Below are 16926 nucleotides of genomic sequence, written 5' to 3' on the forward strand. Positions count from 1 at the left end.
TAGAAATGTAGTAAAAATTATGCACAATTTTACACGTTATGTGTTTTAAAATATGTAAGTCCTATGATAAATGCGATACTTTACCTTGAAAGAGACTTGGAGTTTGCTTGTGGAAGTGGGCCTGAGAAAGGTTGCAGTTGTGCTATTGTCAAGCTGTGAAAGGGGCATGTGTGAAATGGGGGGAAATTTGTACTTACAGGTGTGATGAGTGAAGCTCATCACACAGGTAGCTGGCAGTTGTTTGAAGTGTGTGTGTGTGTGTGTTAGCTGGGTGAGGCTATCTGCATTTACTTGGTGTGTCTCGTGCACAGAATCCCACACCAGCAAACACAAAATTTGCTTTATGCTCAAATCATTCCCTAACATATCAGTCTTCTCGAACCCATTTTTTTTCCAGCTTTACTGAGGTACCATTAAAAAATGAAAATTTTATCTGTTTAAGGTGTGCAATGCGATGCCTTGAGATACGTCTCTATTGTGAAATGATTTACCATAATGATGTTAATTGACACATCCATCACCTCACATAGTTAGTGTGTGCGTGTGTGCACAGTGAGGAGCCACTCTCTGGAGCAGAGTTCAAGTATTTGATGCATTGTTGTAAACGGGAGTCACCACGGTGTAATTAGATCCCTAGAACTTATTCCTGTTATAACAGCAACTTTGTGCCCTTTGACCATCATCTGCCCGTTTCTCCCAATCCTCCAGCCCCAGGGCAGCCAACATTCTACTCTGGTTCTAAGAGTTTGACTTTTTAAGATTCTACCTATAAGTGAGAACATGCAAAATTGGCATTCTGGGTCTGGCTTACTGACTTAGCATAATGTCCTCTTTGGAACAAATTTGAGTTTTCGAAACAAGTGTTAGAGAAGAGCGGACTGTATTATCAGAAAACATGTGAGATGCTAGGAATTTAATTAACTGATCTGACCTCTGTATGGTTTCCACTTGTCCCTTTCCTTGTAGGATTGTTCATGTTACATTATTGTCCTTGCTTCCGTGTCCTTTTTCATATGCTTTTTATGCCTCTTTAAGGCCAGTTTCACCTCTCATTCATCTTTTTTTTCCAAGTGCTGCACAGAGTTGGGAATGTGGTAGACGATTATTAAATTTTGATGAATTCACAAAGAAGGATGAGCCGTGCTGCCTCCTTTTAAGGTGCTGTGATTCTGGAGCTGTGCTGTCCTACATGGAAGCCACTCACCATACATGGCTATTTAAAAGTAAATTAATCAAAATTATATAAGTAAAAAATGTGGTCCTTCAGCCCCATTAGTTACATTTTCAGTACTCCATAGCCACATGTTGTAAGTGGCAGCCACAGTGGCCAGCTCAGAATAGTACTGAGTTCTGGTGGTAGTACCGGTCTAGACTCCAGTGGGTAAAAAGTTATAGCTCCTCATTATCCATATCAGTCTCAGAAGACCTTCCTCTCACCTCCTCACAAAAGAGAAAAAAAAATCCCACGCTGGGAAAAGATCATTGAAAACATTTGAGACTGATGAAAGTCTTCTTCAGAAAAATAATATTTTCAAAGGCGGTAAATCCATGTAATAAAGTCTACAGTATTCAACGAAGGAATCAAAGCCAAGCGGTAGGAATGTGTCAAGAAAGAGATGTGTCAACTGTGTAGGTCTTGGAAATCAAAGTTGTCCAAAGAGCGTGTGCTGGATTTAGCCTCCTGGGGGCCATTAAGGACTGGAATTCGAGTGGTTTAGGTAAAGTGGTTGTTTGGGGGTTTGAGTGAAATAGTTTGGGGGGTTTTGGGTGAAGATTTTTAGGAATTACAGTAAGTGAATAAAACAATGACACCCAGGATATTCACTATAATGTCTAATTTTGTTTTTAAAACAATGCATCTGTGTCTACACAAAATTCTGGAAGATAATTACAAAGGGAACAGAAGTTATTTCAGGAAAGTGTGATGGGAGGTGGAATATGTATTTTCTTTGTTTTCTATGTACTTGTCAACTTGTCTACCATGCATGTGTGTGGCTTTCATTGTCAGAAAAAGCAAAAGCTATATTAAATACGGATAACGTGCTCTCCAGTTATCAGTAATTCAATAGTGAAATTTGTGGTAGTATTTTGTTTTCTCCTATTTGTTCTGGATATTAAAAGATTGGCCGTATATCCTCTTGCACCTTCTTTGCTGACTGATCTTTCCCTCATTCGTGATCCTCCCACTCAACCCCTACTTTATGGTATGTTTCCCCAGCTTTACCAAGGTATGATTGACAGCTTAAACTGTAAGATATTGAAGGATACCTCATGATGATCCACTACCCGTGCATTGTGAGGGAGTGTCATCTAGAGGGAGCTTGTTTTGGGACCACACTTTTTCCAAGTGTCTCTGTCCAGGGGAGGAGAAATAGAAGAGAGCAGCAAGATGGGGAGGCAGCCTGGATCCAGCAGAAGGTGGGAGAAATGCCATCTTCAAGGTTTGGGATGCTGATGAGAAGGTTCACAAACCTTGGATGTGAACATCCAACTGTCTCTAAGCCACCTTTTTTTCTTCCCCCTTAATGGCCACACCCACAGCACATGGAAGTTCCTGAGCCAGGGCTTGAATCCAAACAGCTGCTGTGACCTACACTGAGCTGTAGCAACACTGGATCCTTTAACCCACTGCAGGCCAGGGATGGAACCCACACCTCTGCAGTGACTTGAGCTGCTGTAGTTGGATTCTTAACCCACTGCCCCATATGGGAACTCCTCTAAGCCATCTTTTAAACTGGACATTAAATCAGACACACAAGAGATGTGCAAAAATGTAAAACAATGTCACTGGGCTCACTGAATATTTCTTTTTTGGAAAATGTATTTGTCCCCCAAATGTGTTATTTATGTGAACACTTTGGGGGTTTTTTTGGTTGTTGTTGTTTTTCATTTTAGGGCCACACCCGAGGTATATGGAAATATTCAGGCTAGGGGGCAAATCAGAGCTGCAGTTGCTGGTCTACGCCACAGCCACAGCGATGCCAGATCTGAGCTGCGTCTGTGACCCTAAACCACCGCTCACGGCAATGCCAGATCCTTAACCCACTGTGCACGGCCAGGGATCCAACCTGCATCCTCATGGACGCTAGTCAGGTTCATTACCACTGAGCCACAGCAGGAGCTCTTTGCTATTTTTAAATGAATTCATAAATGCATATTTTAAAAGATGTCTTAGTGTTAATTTCTAACACAAATAGCAATAAATACAAGGCACACAACAATGCTTTGGGGTCCTTCATGCGTTTTTAACTGCAGAAGGGCTCCTGAGACTGAACAGTGTGAGAACCGCTGCTGCACCCTTTCTCTTCTCTGCCATCAGGATGCTTTTCTAAATCCACCATCAGGATCTGAACTTGGGTTAGTACTGGGAGCGCTCACCTTTGGAGTAAAGGAAAGCGGTGTTGTCTTGAGTGAAAGTTGGCTCAACGGTCTAGTAGGTTTGCACCTTTGCGAGTCACATGACCAGTTGAAGCTCTAAGAAGCTCTACAGTCAAAAAGCCAGCTTTGCTTACATGTATTACTTTTTAAACATGTTTGAATATCTTTTGTACTGTAGCCTTTACCATCCTATGGAATTAGTGTTCTACCAAACACACCTGCAGAAGCCAACATAGCCCTTCTGCAGCCAAGGATCTAATGTGAGTCCCGAGCTGATGCTGTGGAAGTCAGCCAGATGTCTGAGGAGGGGGGCTTTTGGGGGAACAGAGGGTCTTCCTAGAAATTCTGAAACCTTACTTCTCTGCTGCCTTGTCACCTGCTCTATGATTAAGACTGGACGTACAAACATGACTCATACAAGAAGAATTAATTACAAGGCAGAAATCTGAGGATGCGGAGATCCTGAAGATGGACCTGGAGACTCTGGGATCCCCCAGTGAGGGTGATTTTTTTATCATTTGCTTAGTGAGTTCACTGCTTGCACTCAGGGCTCCTATCTCTGGCAAGAGAAGCAGACCTATCTGATAGTTTTTGTATATGTGGCCTCTTTGATTTGTTGATATTCAGACCAATGATGGCAACAGTGATTTTGAAAGTTACTTTCTTTTTTTAATGTTCTTTATTCTCTTTCTCCCACTGAAAGGACCCCTAGGAATTTTTGCTGGAGAGCTATGAAGGCTACATGATTCCCCTGGGGAAATATGAGTGAGCAAAGGCAAACATCAACAGGCAGGTGGGTACCCCCAGTTCGTCTATTCCAAGACTGGTCGTATTTGAAAATAGGGATAGGTCTTTTGCTAAATATTCCAAAGGTAAATTTAGCTTGACTGAAAAGACATGACTTGGTGAGACTAAAAATGTCTAGTAGGGAAATGAGCAGGAGGAGGAGGCTGAGGTTTTCCAACAGAAAACTGAAATAAACAATTACAGGGAAGTGGTCATGTGTCTTCCCTCTCCTGTCCCCAGTGTTGGTATATAAGGGCCTGCCCAGTAGAAGGTGGCATCACACCTCCCTCACCTCCTGAGTCTCCTCCTCACCTCTCCTGAGTCCTCTCTAACGACACCATGGGCTGCTGTGGCTGTGGAAGTTGTGGTGGCTGCGGAGGCTGCGGTGGTTGCGGTGGCTGCAGCGGTGGCTGTGGTGGCTGCAGTGGTGGCTGTGGTGGCTGCAGTGGTGGCTGTGGTGGCTGCAACAGCTGCACCAGCTGCAGATGCTACCGGGTGGGCTGCTGTTCTGGCTGCTGCCCCTGCTGCTGTGGCTGCTGTGGGGGCTGCTGCAGCACCCCCGTGGTCTGCTGCTACCGCCGCACCTGCAGGTGCAACTCGTGTGGTTGCGGCTGTGGGAAGGGCTGTTGCCAGCAGAAAAGCTGCTGCCAGAAGCAGTGCTGCTGCTAGGTGGTGAGTCTGGTTCCTACCCTGCCCTGGAGCTGTGGGAGGCTACCCATTCTCCTGCTGGTAAGACTGCTTCACTGCTTTGGTCCACTTCTTCCTCCTAAGCCTCTGTCACCAGCTCTTCTTCTCGTGCTTCCTGTACCTCATGCTTTGTCCTTCTGAGATCTTTCTTTGCTCACACTTGGCCAAATTTACTGCAAATGCACAGTACTGCATGAAACAACATGAAACAAATATGCGACAGAGAACCGATGATAAGATTGCTGGGCAAAGCCGAAAACGTAATATTGCTGAAAACCCTAATTTATGAACAAACCCTAGTTTGTTCATCTGTGTTGTTTAACGTTTTATAAATATTCAGGCATGAATTTGGGTCATTTTGGAGCTTTCTGCCTCTGTGCAGTCTTCTCTGTATTTGCTCTTTTAAATTGCTTAATAAAATGGCTTAATGCACAAAGAAATTGCTTCACTTGCCACATGTTTTGTCAGTTCTTTGTTAGTGTCCTCACCTCCTGTGCCGTAAGTGCGATGCTGGCTCCCATGCTTCTGCATCCCCACCCCCTATCCCGGGGTGGCCCTGGGATGGGACCCTGCTCCTGGAGCCTTTTATCAGAGACATGCATAGTCCCCCATTTCTGCTGATCTCTAATGACGTCATCTGCGGGGGTGTCTGTACTCAGACTCACCCAAGGATCTTCCAGGGTGGGGATAGGTGGTGGGTGGTGGGTGGGGGTCTTTGTAACTTTTGCAAAATCTAAGCAATGAAAAATGGACCCTAAAGGAAGGCAGGACATGCGCGGTCACTACGCTCTGGTGCCCAGTGGTTTCTGAAGAGCCTGGGAGGCACTGGCTAGGGCAGCGAGCTTGAATGCCATGGTTGGTCCTGCAAGGCTCTTGTTCTTGCTGGTGTCCTTGGCCTTGCCTCCCATGGCTGTGTTTTTCTCTTGATTTTGTGCGGTAAACTCCCCAGCTGCTGACTGAGTGGGTTCCCTCGCCTCATTAGGCAGGAGTGGTTGCACCACAGCGACCAAGCCCTAGTTTCCAGCCCAGTCCCCCAGCAGTGCAACAGGGGGCTCCTCTCCTCCTCTCATTTGCATGCTGCTCCGCTCCCAGGTCCATTCAGAAAAGAAGGGATGGAGTGAGCTCGCCTGGACCCTTCTCTATACACTTGGCTACTTCTGTTCCAACCTTTCTGTGGGGGTTGTATTCAATCCATTTTACAGGTAAAGAGACTGAGGCAGCCGGGTTGCGTAGGGGGAGAACAATTAAGAAACTCACCCAGAGAGTTCCTGTTTTGGCTCAGCTGGTTGTGAACCTGACTAGTATCCATGAGGATGCAGGTTTGATCCTTGGCCTCGCTTAGTGGATTAAGCACCTGTCATTGCTGTGAGCTGTGGTGTAGGTCATAGACCTGGCTTGGATCCCGTGGTGCTGTGGCTGTGATATACGCTGGCAGCTACAACTCCAATTTGACCCCTAGCCTGGGAACTTCCATATACTGCAGGTGTAGCCCTAAAAAAAAAAAAAAAAAAAAAAAAGAAAGCAAAAAAAAAAGAAACTCATCCAAAGAGATCCAACTAATTAAATCCTGATTTAATACCAGGTTTCTCTGACACCAAACCTGACAATCCTTTTTCTATACCATCTTGATTCTAGAAGTTTGGACCTGTTTCCTTATTCATTTCTTCTTTTCCCTTTTTTATCTCCCTAAGTTCATGCATGCACATGCTGCTATCTGACTGTCACAATGCCAAGCTGTCCTTGAATCCCACTTCCAGGATGAGAGCCTTTCCAGCTAGTTTCTTTTCCGCCATCCTTGGGGATGCTTCTGGGCTGTGCAAGGGCTGCTCTGTACTTACCCTGTGGATGGCTACTGTACCAACTCATTTCAACTTTTCTTTTTTTCTTTTTAGGGCCCCACCCATGGCCTATGAAGGTTCCCAGGCTAGGGGTCCAATCGGAGCTGTAGCTGCTGGTCTATGCCACAGCCACAGCAACATCAGATCCGAGCCATGTCTGCAGCCTACACCACAGCTGATGGCAATGCCAGATCCTTAACCCACTGAGGGAGGCCAAGGATCGAACCTGCAACCTCATGGTTCCTAGTCGGATTCACTTACGCTGTGTCACGACGGGAACTCCCATACCAACTCATGACCCATGGGATGTGACTGTCTACTCATGCTTCTCATCAGAAGGAAGATGAATCTCTTACCAGTTTCCCGAAGGGGCCTTGGACTTGCGAAATTCATTCTGGGTCCCATGACGAATGGTGTAGGAGGTGTACCTCTACCGTCCATACCTGGGAGAGAGGGGCCCTGGGTGGGGTGGGGGGGACTTTGGCTAATTTTTTTTGTTTTTCAGGCCCCTTGATCCATCAGCTTAAAGCCCATCATTAAGTGCCTCCCACCTCTACCCCAGGAAAGTTATCTCTCGCTGAGCTTCCATTTGCTTCTTTAGGGTCAGGTAATACATTTTCCATTTTACTATTATTATTTATGAACAGCAGATTATAGATAGAGACGCTCTTCATAAAAATGTGTGTGCATTTATATATAATATTTATATAAAAATATATTCATACATATGAATTTTTATACATTACACTTGATATATAAAATATTTATATATGCTATATAATCACATATATGATACATGTGAAATATAGTGATTCACATATATGATGTATATTATATATGACATATATCCTCATATACAATATATATGATATATCTTTATATATATCTTTTTATATAAGATTACATATCTTTATATATGATATATATCTTTTATATAGGTATGTATATCTCTTTATAGATATATATTTTATATATAATATATAAATATATTTTATCATATTTATTATATATATAAATTTATATATGTATATATATTTTTTCCTGATCCAAGGTCTGTTCAGTCTCTAGAATGAATCTCGTTTCACTGTGCTCTTACTGTGCTGGACACAGGGTGAGAGACGAGAAATATTGGCTCCTGGCCCTGTGGTGCTCATGGTCTATTGATAGGGACACACAAGAGAGTGATACATTCTACGTAATGTGATCTGTGCTATGGCTGCCAGCAGTGCGGGTCTATGTACATATAGCAAGGTACCTAAACCGGGCTTTGGGTGGGGAGAGAGGGTCATCGAAGGCTCATGGAAGTGGCGACACTTGGATTGCGTCAGGAAGGATGAAGACATGCTGGGGCGGGGGTGTGTCAGGGGCCGTGGCTGGGGGATCAATTTCAGGCAGAGGCAGCTATGTGTGCAAAGGGCAGAGGTGAGAGGCAGCATGACCAGTGGGGGGATAGCCGGGTTCAGAGTGGCTGGAGAGTGGAGTGTGAGCAGGTAGCGTGGTGAGAGATGAAACTGGAGAGGAGAGCAAACTCCAGGTCAGGAAAGAGCCCCCTCCAGCTCCGGTGTTTGGACATTGAACTCCACATGGTGAGAACTCTTGGACATACTTTGTAGAAAGTATGAGTCCAGAGGCAGAAAAACAGCCAAGAATCTGCCAGGGCAGATCTGGGCTCTGATGACAGGGGCTTGAACAGCAGTGCAGTGGAGAGATGCAAGAAATGTTTAAAAATAGAGTGGGAACTTATTACTAAGCAAGTGGACTTGAGCAGAACTCAGGAATGACACTTCCAGCTTGGACATGTGGGTGAATGACAGATGGTGGGTGATCTGACTTGGACAGGTGGTGGGGACAGGACAAATGGATCACTTGGTCACCCACCCAGATGGTGATGAGAACAGCGGCTGACTGTGCCATCATTTGGTCCTTAACAATTTAAGGGTTGTACTACTATTTTCTTACTGTTGACTTTAGGAGATCAATCTTTTGAGAAGATGTCTCTTGGACATAGCATGGTGGCCCCAGGATTCAAATCCAGTCTTCTGGACACCAAAGCCCACTTTCTTCACACCCAGTCCTGTGTCTTCAGGGGAGGTGTGGGGTTGGCAGTGAACCTTGTCTTTGTGGCCTTTTAGAACCTGGTGCGTATTCATGGTGGAGGCCTTCCCCAAATATTTTTGGTGTGACTGCAGTTATAATTGAAAATCTGCTCCATGGGAAATGGGACCTAGAATGCTTTGGATTCTGGCAAACCACCTGTATCTTCCCTCCTGCCAGAGTCTTTAATAGATGGGAAGTAGAGCCATGTTTATCTCTGTAGAACGATGGTTTTACTTACTCATTAACTTTTAAAATTAGTTTTTATTGAGGTATAGTTCTGTACGATATTATATATGTTACAGGTATACTATACAGTGATCACATTTTTAAAAAGTTACGCCTTCATTTACATCTTATTGAAAAATATTGGCTATGTTCCCTGTGTTGCATATATATTTTTGTAGCTTATTTTTATGTAGTAGTTTGTACCTCCTAATCCCCTCCCCCTATTTTGCCCCTCCCCTTTCCTGTCCCCATTAGTAACCACTGGGTTATTCTATCTGTGAGTATGCTTCAGTTTCGTTATTTTCTCCAGTTCGTTATAACTTTTAGATTCCATATATAAGTGATATCGTATAGTGTTTGTCTTTCTCTGTCTGACTTATTTTGGAAGCGACCCAAGTGTCCATTGACAGATGAATGGATGAAGATGTGGTATATAGACAACATTTAAATGTATGAGTGGCTTTATGCCACTAAATCCTTATTTACAAAAACAGGTGGCAGGTCAAACGTGGGCTTTAGTTTGTTGATCCCTGATCTAGACCTTGAACTTTGAAGACATGAAGTGCAGTGAAGTGCAAGGTTGCCTAGGGGTTAAAAGGGTCAGCGCTGAGATCCAGCTGCTGGGCTTGTTTCCCGATTCTAAAATTTCTTTGGGACCCTAGACAACTAAATATTCCAGTATATTACTTTTTCTTTATCTGTGCAATGGGCGTGTTAACAGTATATAATTTGGAAGGTTATTGCAAAAGTTGAATCAAATGATACATGTAAAATACTTAGAATTGTATCCGGAACATTTAAGAGCTCAAACATGTTGGTACAGAGAACCAAAAAAAAAGGGTTAAGCATTATGGAATAAGTGCTTGTAATAGGGATTTGACTTTTTCTGCAGTTGGGAAAAGCACATTCTTTGTGCTGGAATGTGCTGGCGGGGCGTGGTCTTGGCAGGACCACGCAGGAAATCTGTGCTCCTTCAGGGAGTGGGCTCTGTCTTCATTCCTAAGGGTTTAACTCAGGTCTCCTCTTCCTCCAGACACTGGGTCCTGTCACTGCTCTCCTCTGAGATCCAAGGCCTCTCACATAGAGTGTTTGTCTCTAACAAAACGCTTTGACCTTGGACTAAGAGCACTGGCCAAGTTCCCCTGAACTTGTGAGGCAATCGAGGCACAAGTTTTCATCTTTAATTTATCCAATGAAATGCTGGCAGCTCCATCTTCCTGAAAGACCATTTTTACCAAGTTATACACTTGACACGCCAGAGGGGAAAAAAAAATCAAAGTCTTCATGCTCCAAAATTCGTAACTAGTCTCAACTTTTATTTCCAGCTTAAATGTCTACTAATTCCCTTGAATAAACTTTCTACACTATGCAAAGATGCTTTCCTTCTGGTATGTTCCCTGACAATCTGTAGCCTGCCTTGAAATACTAATGATGGCTTACATTTATTGAACACCTGTTATGTCCCAAGCTCTATTCTAAGTGTTTTATATGTGTTATCATATTTACATTTCACCATAACCCTATGATTTAGGGTGTCTGGGTGTTAGGGTATTATTACTGTCAACAGGAAACTAAGGTAGAGAAGGAGCAGGTCACACGCCCAGAGATGGGGGGGGGATATCTCCTGCAGGATGATCCCAGACAGCATCTTCCACTCCTCCTCCCTCCTCTTCACCGATTCACATCCAGTTTCCTCAAGATCCAGCACAAGCTCTGCCTCCTGCACAAAGCCGTAGTGGAAGTCGGGTGGCACTCTGGGAACTCAGTATTCACTTGGAACATAATTAGCCAATACTTTGAGTCCACTCTTCTTTTACTGGACTATCAGTTAAATAGTCTTTCTTCCTAATTTATCCAATTGTTATTTTTTTTACTCATCTCTCTTATTAGTTTGGAATTATTCAGAAGTACATTTCTGTGTTATCACCCGGGTTGATTGGCACATAACATGGGTTCAACAAATATTTGTTGCTTTGGTTTGCTTTTGCTCAAGTGTTTTATCTTTTGAAATAGGACTGTAAGCAGGAAGTTAATTGATGGATATGATACTCAGTCTCCTATATTTAGGTCAGCAACACCCAGTTATTTTTAACTGGCATGCTTATCCATGGGAGCCATGCTTGATGTAGGAATTTATGCTGCTGGCTAATGGTTGGCACATGTGACTGCGCTATGGTTTTCAATGACCTCCATTGTACAGGCTTGCTGATTGGGGTTTAAGATTGTCCATCCCCACGGAGTGGAGCTGAACCGATGGAGGACTTCCAGAACAATAGTTGTTGGGGCAGGAGGACTTTACATGTAATGGTGGCTTCATTTAATCAGTCAACCAATTGACTGACACATTCAGCAAGTATTTATCAATCACTTACTAAGTGACTAAATAGCAGATCTAGTAAAACACTGCTACTCTTAAAGGGATGCTTTCTTTCTTGTGGTGATGCTCTCTTGGGGGGAACGTTCTATGCCCAACTTAACACTTTTTCTCCCACTCACTTCCCTGGCTTTTGCCTATTGAGATTCATACTCTCTGGGGCCAAGACAGTGGCCAACACCTTTTAACTCATCCCCATTTTCAGTTTCATCTTCCCAAGTCTAGGTTCTTTTGTCAGTCACCTTCTTGAAACATGCGTTCCAGTTCCTGTTACCAAATTGGTTGCTTGGACCCGAGCTGAGGTCCTAACCCAGGCTGAAACCCCTTCTCTCAGCTCGGGTGTTCTTTTGCTGCTTGGATTTGCACAACCCATAATAAAAACCAATGCTGAGACTGGAACTGCATAAGTTTTACTTAATGACCAAAGAATGGAGAAGTGGGAACTTAGTTTGCAAATCAACTTCTCAGACCGATTCTGGCTGAGGCTCTGTATACATAGGAGGGCGGAGGTAAAAGGGAGGGAATCCAGTAGAGAGGGAGGAATATTCACAACTTCTCTGAGAACACAGGTATGGTCCTTTTCAGTTCTTGCATAGGCTCTTGCATAGGTTGTTGTCATGGCAGCTGTCAATGGTCATGGCACAGGTGGCTGTGCCACTTAGTGAGCTAATACATTATAGTCAGCATATAATGAGCCTCAAGGTCCATTGGAAATCAAGCCTTCCACCATCTTGGGCTTAGTTGGTTCTAACCAGTTCTTGTTTTTCTCTTGGCAGCTTCCTTCTTTGATAAGTGAGCCTGAAACCCAGATAAGAGCAATTCGTTTCCATTCAAGGGAAGGACAGCTGTATGGTTCTGGGGCAACAGCCTTGGCAACATTCCCACTGATTTCCAATTCATCTTCAGTGTGGTACCCAAGGATTTCTACCTTTGGACTCTACCTGTGTTCTCAGGCTCTGCTCTCACTGCTCTTACCTCCTATGCCTCCCCCAGTCCCATCCTGTAAGTCCCACCTATTGGCCTATAGCAGGTGCTGCCTGACCACCCCTCACATTTTTCTAGCTCCAGTCTTTCCTGAACCTCTTATGGGGTGGCCTTTCATGTGACAGAGTCCCTGTCCTTGTGTTCCCCGTTCTCCTTCTCTCACATACACTCAGAATCAACTTTTTCCCCATACCTCTAAAAAGTCAATGTATAGGGTTATTCTGGTTCTTGTCTCATCGTGTTTGAATTTCTTTACATGCATTTCTAACCCGATTATGTTCTTATGGATTAGTCTTATGTTTTCAGTACATAGAAGTCATTTTTAAGACTTCTTTAGCAGTAATTAAAAACTAACTTGAAGAGAGCCTGGTGTTAAAGACTCAGATCATAACATTATTCCAGGGGAACTGCAAGTTTCCCCAGCTCTGAGTCCTGCAGAAGGCTGAGGGTCTCCTGGTCTTGCCTCAGCTGTGTGCTGCTTGGACAGGCTCAGGGTGACCCTGAAGGGCTGAGAAAAGCCAACAGATCCTGATCTGCAGGTGCCGCCAATTGCCTCCACTGTTTACCTCTAACAAGAAAGGATGGTCTGTGCAAGGAACTGTTTCAAGTTCGCCTTCCACAGGGACTGGGGTCTGACCACCCCAGCACTACACACAACTGTTAGACATATGCCTTTGATTCTGTCTTATTTATTTTTTTTTATAGTCACACCCTTGTCATATAGAAGTTCCTAGGCCAGGGGTCGAAATGGAGCTGTAGCTTCCTGCTGGCCTACACCACAGCTCTTGGCAACACCAGATCCCTAACCCACTGAGCAAGGCCAGAGAGCAAACCTGCATCCAAATGGATCTTAGTTGGGCTCCTTACCGCTGAGCCACCATGGGAACTCCTGTCCCTTTTTTTTTTTTTTTTTTTTTTTTTTTTAAACAGGCTGTTGATAGCAGAAGTCTCCTTGCATTTGGCAGGTGACTTGGGAATGTTCTGTTCAGGATGTGCTTCTATCATCTGGCACAACGCAGTGGATGCCCTGGAGCAACCCCAGATAACATAGGCTCATCTCTCCTCTGAATCAGAGTCCTGACCTCTGTTACAGGATGAGGAAAGACCTGAGGATGAAATAGTGTGACCCGGCATCGTACATTCCCTTTCAGTTTTCAACATTTTCTCCTCCCTTTCCAGCCAAGTTTTACCACTTAGCAAATAGTTATACATAGTGTAGGAACGAACCATCTTTGTTCCTGGCTGACATCACTGAGAGATATAAAAGTCACCAAGGGAAATTTTGATTAGCTCAGACCTGCACAAACACAGAAAAAGAAAAGGGGGTTAATAGTTGTTTCCTGTTCTATTTTAAAGACGGCTTTAAAAAAGACAACGGAAAGCTAAATTTAGCAAAGTTTTAAGTGAGCAAGCTCCGTTAAGGAAGTGCACAAAACCATGTGAGATTCTTCTGTGGATATTTGCATCAGCAATAGGGAAGTGGCCTTGAGTCCTGGGTCAATACCCTCCCCCAGATGGAGTATATAAGGACCCCTTGGCAGAGACAAGCATCAGACCTCCTCACCTCCTGAGTCTCCTCCTCACCTCTCCTGAGTCCTCTCTAACGACACCATGGGCTGCTGTGGCTGTGGAAGTTGTGGTGGCTGCGGTGGCTGCAGCGGTGGCTGTGGTGGCTGCAGCAGTGGCTGTGGTGGCTGCAGTGGTGGCTGTGGTGGCTGCAACAGCTGCACCAGCTGCAGATGCTACCGGGTGGGCTGCTGCTCCGGCTGCTGCCCCTGCTGCTGTGGCTGCTGTGGGGGCTGCTGCAGCACCCCCGTGGTCTGCTGCTACCGCCGCACCTGCAGGTGCAACTCGTGTGGTTGTGGCTGTGGGAAGGGCTGTTGCCAGCAGAAGAGCTGTTGCCAGCAGAATAGCTGCTGCAAGAAGCAGTGCTGCTGCTAGGCGGCCAGCCTGGTCTCTGTCCCCAGACCTTTCTCCCCTCCGTTCACCTGCCCTCCCTGACGTCATCTACTGCTCTGCGACTTAACTTCTGGGTGAGGCTGTTACTTTGATCCTGGATTTGGGTTTCTGTCTTTTCTTCTGTGGGTGTTTTCAGTTTTCCTCTCTGAAAAGTGACCATTCAATTAGCCAACCTCCAAAACAGAGATAGGAATACAGCTTGGCTCTTAAAGAAGTACTGACATCCCTGAGCCCCCACCAGATACGGTCATGATTCCCCAAATCCTTTTGATATAATTACTTCCTTTCCACTTATGTGCTGTTACCTTTGCCTCTTTTTTGTCCCATATTCCTATTTGTCAATAGCTATTTTCTAAAGTTCCTAATAAAATAAGTTAATCATGTAAAAGTTTCTCTTTGCCTTTATTACGGTTTGACCACATTCCACCTCTTGGAAGATCCCAATATTTTAAAAGGCACTTGATGGAAGGGCAGTGACAGTGGAGCTAGGAAAGACCATAAGATCAGCTTTCCTGACTCTGCTGTCCATGAACTCCAGTTACCAATGCAAACAGACCAAACATAATTGAAAGCTTGGCTCTATTTGCAATTTGAATTCTGTTTTGAGCTGACAGCTTCATGTATAGATAGACAACTTCCTCTAACTCATTAACAATCCTGTTGTACTCACAAAGAACCAGTTCAAACACATTTTCAGAAACACATCTACTAAGGAAATATGGGTGACTGGATTTGCTTTATTAAAAATTTTTTTGGGCCACCCCCATGGTATGCAGAAGTTCCTGGGCTGGGGATGAACCCAAGCCATAGCAGCAACCTGAGCTGCTGCAGTGATCATGGTGGATCCTTAACCCACTGTGCCACAAGGGAACTCCCAAACAACATTTTATTTTATATTTGTTATCTTTAAATTTTTTTGGCCACACCCATAGCATGTAGAAGTTTTCAGGCTAGGGATTGAAATTGTGCCACAGCTGTGACAAAGCTGGATCCTTAACTCAACGCATCACTCCTATTTTTTAGTTTTTAAATGTTTTAAAGAGTATAGAACACTTCACTAATTTGCTTGTCATCCTTGTGCAGGGACCACGTTAAACTCCGCATCATACCCGTTTTAGTACATGTGCTGCTGCAGCGAGCGCTAACGTGCTTTAGATTTCTACCTGGGGGGCCATTTTACTCTTTGTTTGAAGGGCAGAGTTCCACCCCTGCCATGCAGGCCCTCTCATTTTGCCCCCTATAAGTTCAGCCAGCAGTGCACATTTAGAAATTTGCCATCATCATTTTAACTTTTCCTTCTCCCCGATAACAAAAATCAATGCCATCAGGTTCTGCTAAATGACTCGGCATTTGGAGGACATGGGACTTCCTTCTTTTGCACCTGCCTTAGGCCTCAGTGGTTCTGTTCAAGATTTCTGTTTGCTTTTCTCTGTCTATTACTTTGACGTCGATGGGGGTATATTGTTAAGACTTAGGGTTTCTTTCTTTCTTTTTTTTCTTTTTTCGCCATTTCTTGGGCCGCTCCTGCGGCATATGGAGGTTCCCAGGCTAGGGGTCGAATCGGAGCCATAGCTGCCGGCCACAGCCATAGCCACAGCAACACGGGATCCGAGATGCCTCTGCAACCTACACCACAGCTCATGGCAACACCAGATAACCAACCCACTGAGCAAGGCCAGGAATCGAACCCATAACCTCATGGTTCCCGGTTAGATTAACCACTGAGCCATGATGGGAACTCCATGACTTAGGGTTTCTTTGGAATTCAGATCTGAATAACTCAAATCATGACTTATGTTTTTGTTTATTTATTTCCATTTTTTAGACGCATAAGCCTAGAGGGGCTTTGAGAAATCACCTAATCTGTGTCCCTTTGCCAGGCTGTGGAAGTCCTTCTAAGGGAAAACCATTATATGAGTAGGATCTATGTTTTTCCTACTTAGAAGAGACTCTTAGTTGATGGTCAATCACCCTCATTCGGTTTGAAGATACAAATTGAAAGACAAATGATATTTTATGACTTCAGACCATGATTAGTATCTAGAAGGATTTAAATATTTTAGAAGCATTTGCTTTCTGTTGACAAATGTTCATTGAGAACCTGCTGGATGCAAAGACACGACTAGGGCCAGACCGAGCAGATCCCGCCTCGGAGTGTTTGGCTGGGATGAACCATACACACAAAATTATAATCCAAGGCCAAGGGTAATATTTGCTGTGAGTGTTTCCATCATAGATGGGAAGAGAGTTCTTGAAAACATGCAGAATAACTTCACAGCACTGCATCTTGTGTCTCCTTGGTCCTTGTGGACTTTCCAGTGTGTGTTCTCTCCATCGTGTGTGGTCTATTTTGGACCAGAGCCAGAGACTGGCAGAGGCTGTTGTTGCTGTGATGGGAAGGTCAGTATCCTTGTTTTTGCAGTAAGTTTCCTTATCCCTTTGCCACAGGTGTGAGTTTCTCAGGTGGACTAAGTACTGAAAAGACAAAGTGGGGTGTAAAGAAAATATTTCTATCATTCCGTTGAGCTCCGCAAGTCTTTCCATCTTTCAGTCTGATAGTATTCTCACTCGGTTTTCAAATTCTTGTAGGCCTTGTCT

The 16926-nt window shown here is 44.3% G+C and overlaps 2 long non-coding RNA genes across 2 annotated transcripts; one reads left to right on the forward strand and one right to left on the reverse strand.

Annotated features, from left to right (window-relative positions):
* On the forward strand, nucleotides 4084–13603 carry LOC106506389. Its single transcript, XR_002339229.1, has 3 exons — nucleotides 4084–4171; nucleotides 7195–7296; nucleotides 13335–13603. It is a non-coding gene; the product is annotated as an uncharacterized LOC106506389 (long non-coding RNA).
* Nucleotides 11774–13668, reverse strand: LOC110257056. The gene is made up of 2 exons (XR_002339230.1): nucleotides 13597–13668; nucleotides 11774–12183 (listed from the first exon to the last, which is right to left on the reverse strand). It is a non-coding gene; the product is annotated as an uncharacterized LOC110257056 (long non-coding RNA).

The sequence above is a fragment of the Sus scrofa genome, chromosome 15, assembly GCF_000003025.6.
Source record: "Sus scrofa isolate TJ Tabasco breed Duroc chromosome 15, Sscrofa11.1, whole genome shotgun sequence".
Classification (NCBI taxonomy): domain Eukaryota; kingdom Metazoa; phylum Chordata; class Mammalia; order Artiodactyla; family Suidae; genus Sus; species Sus scrofa.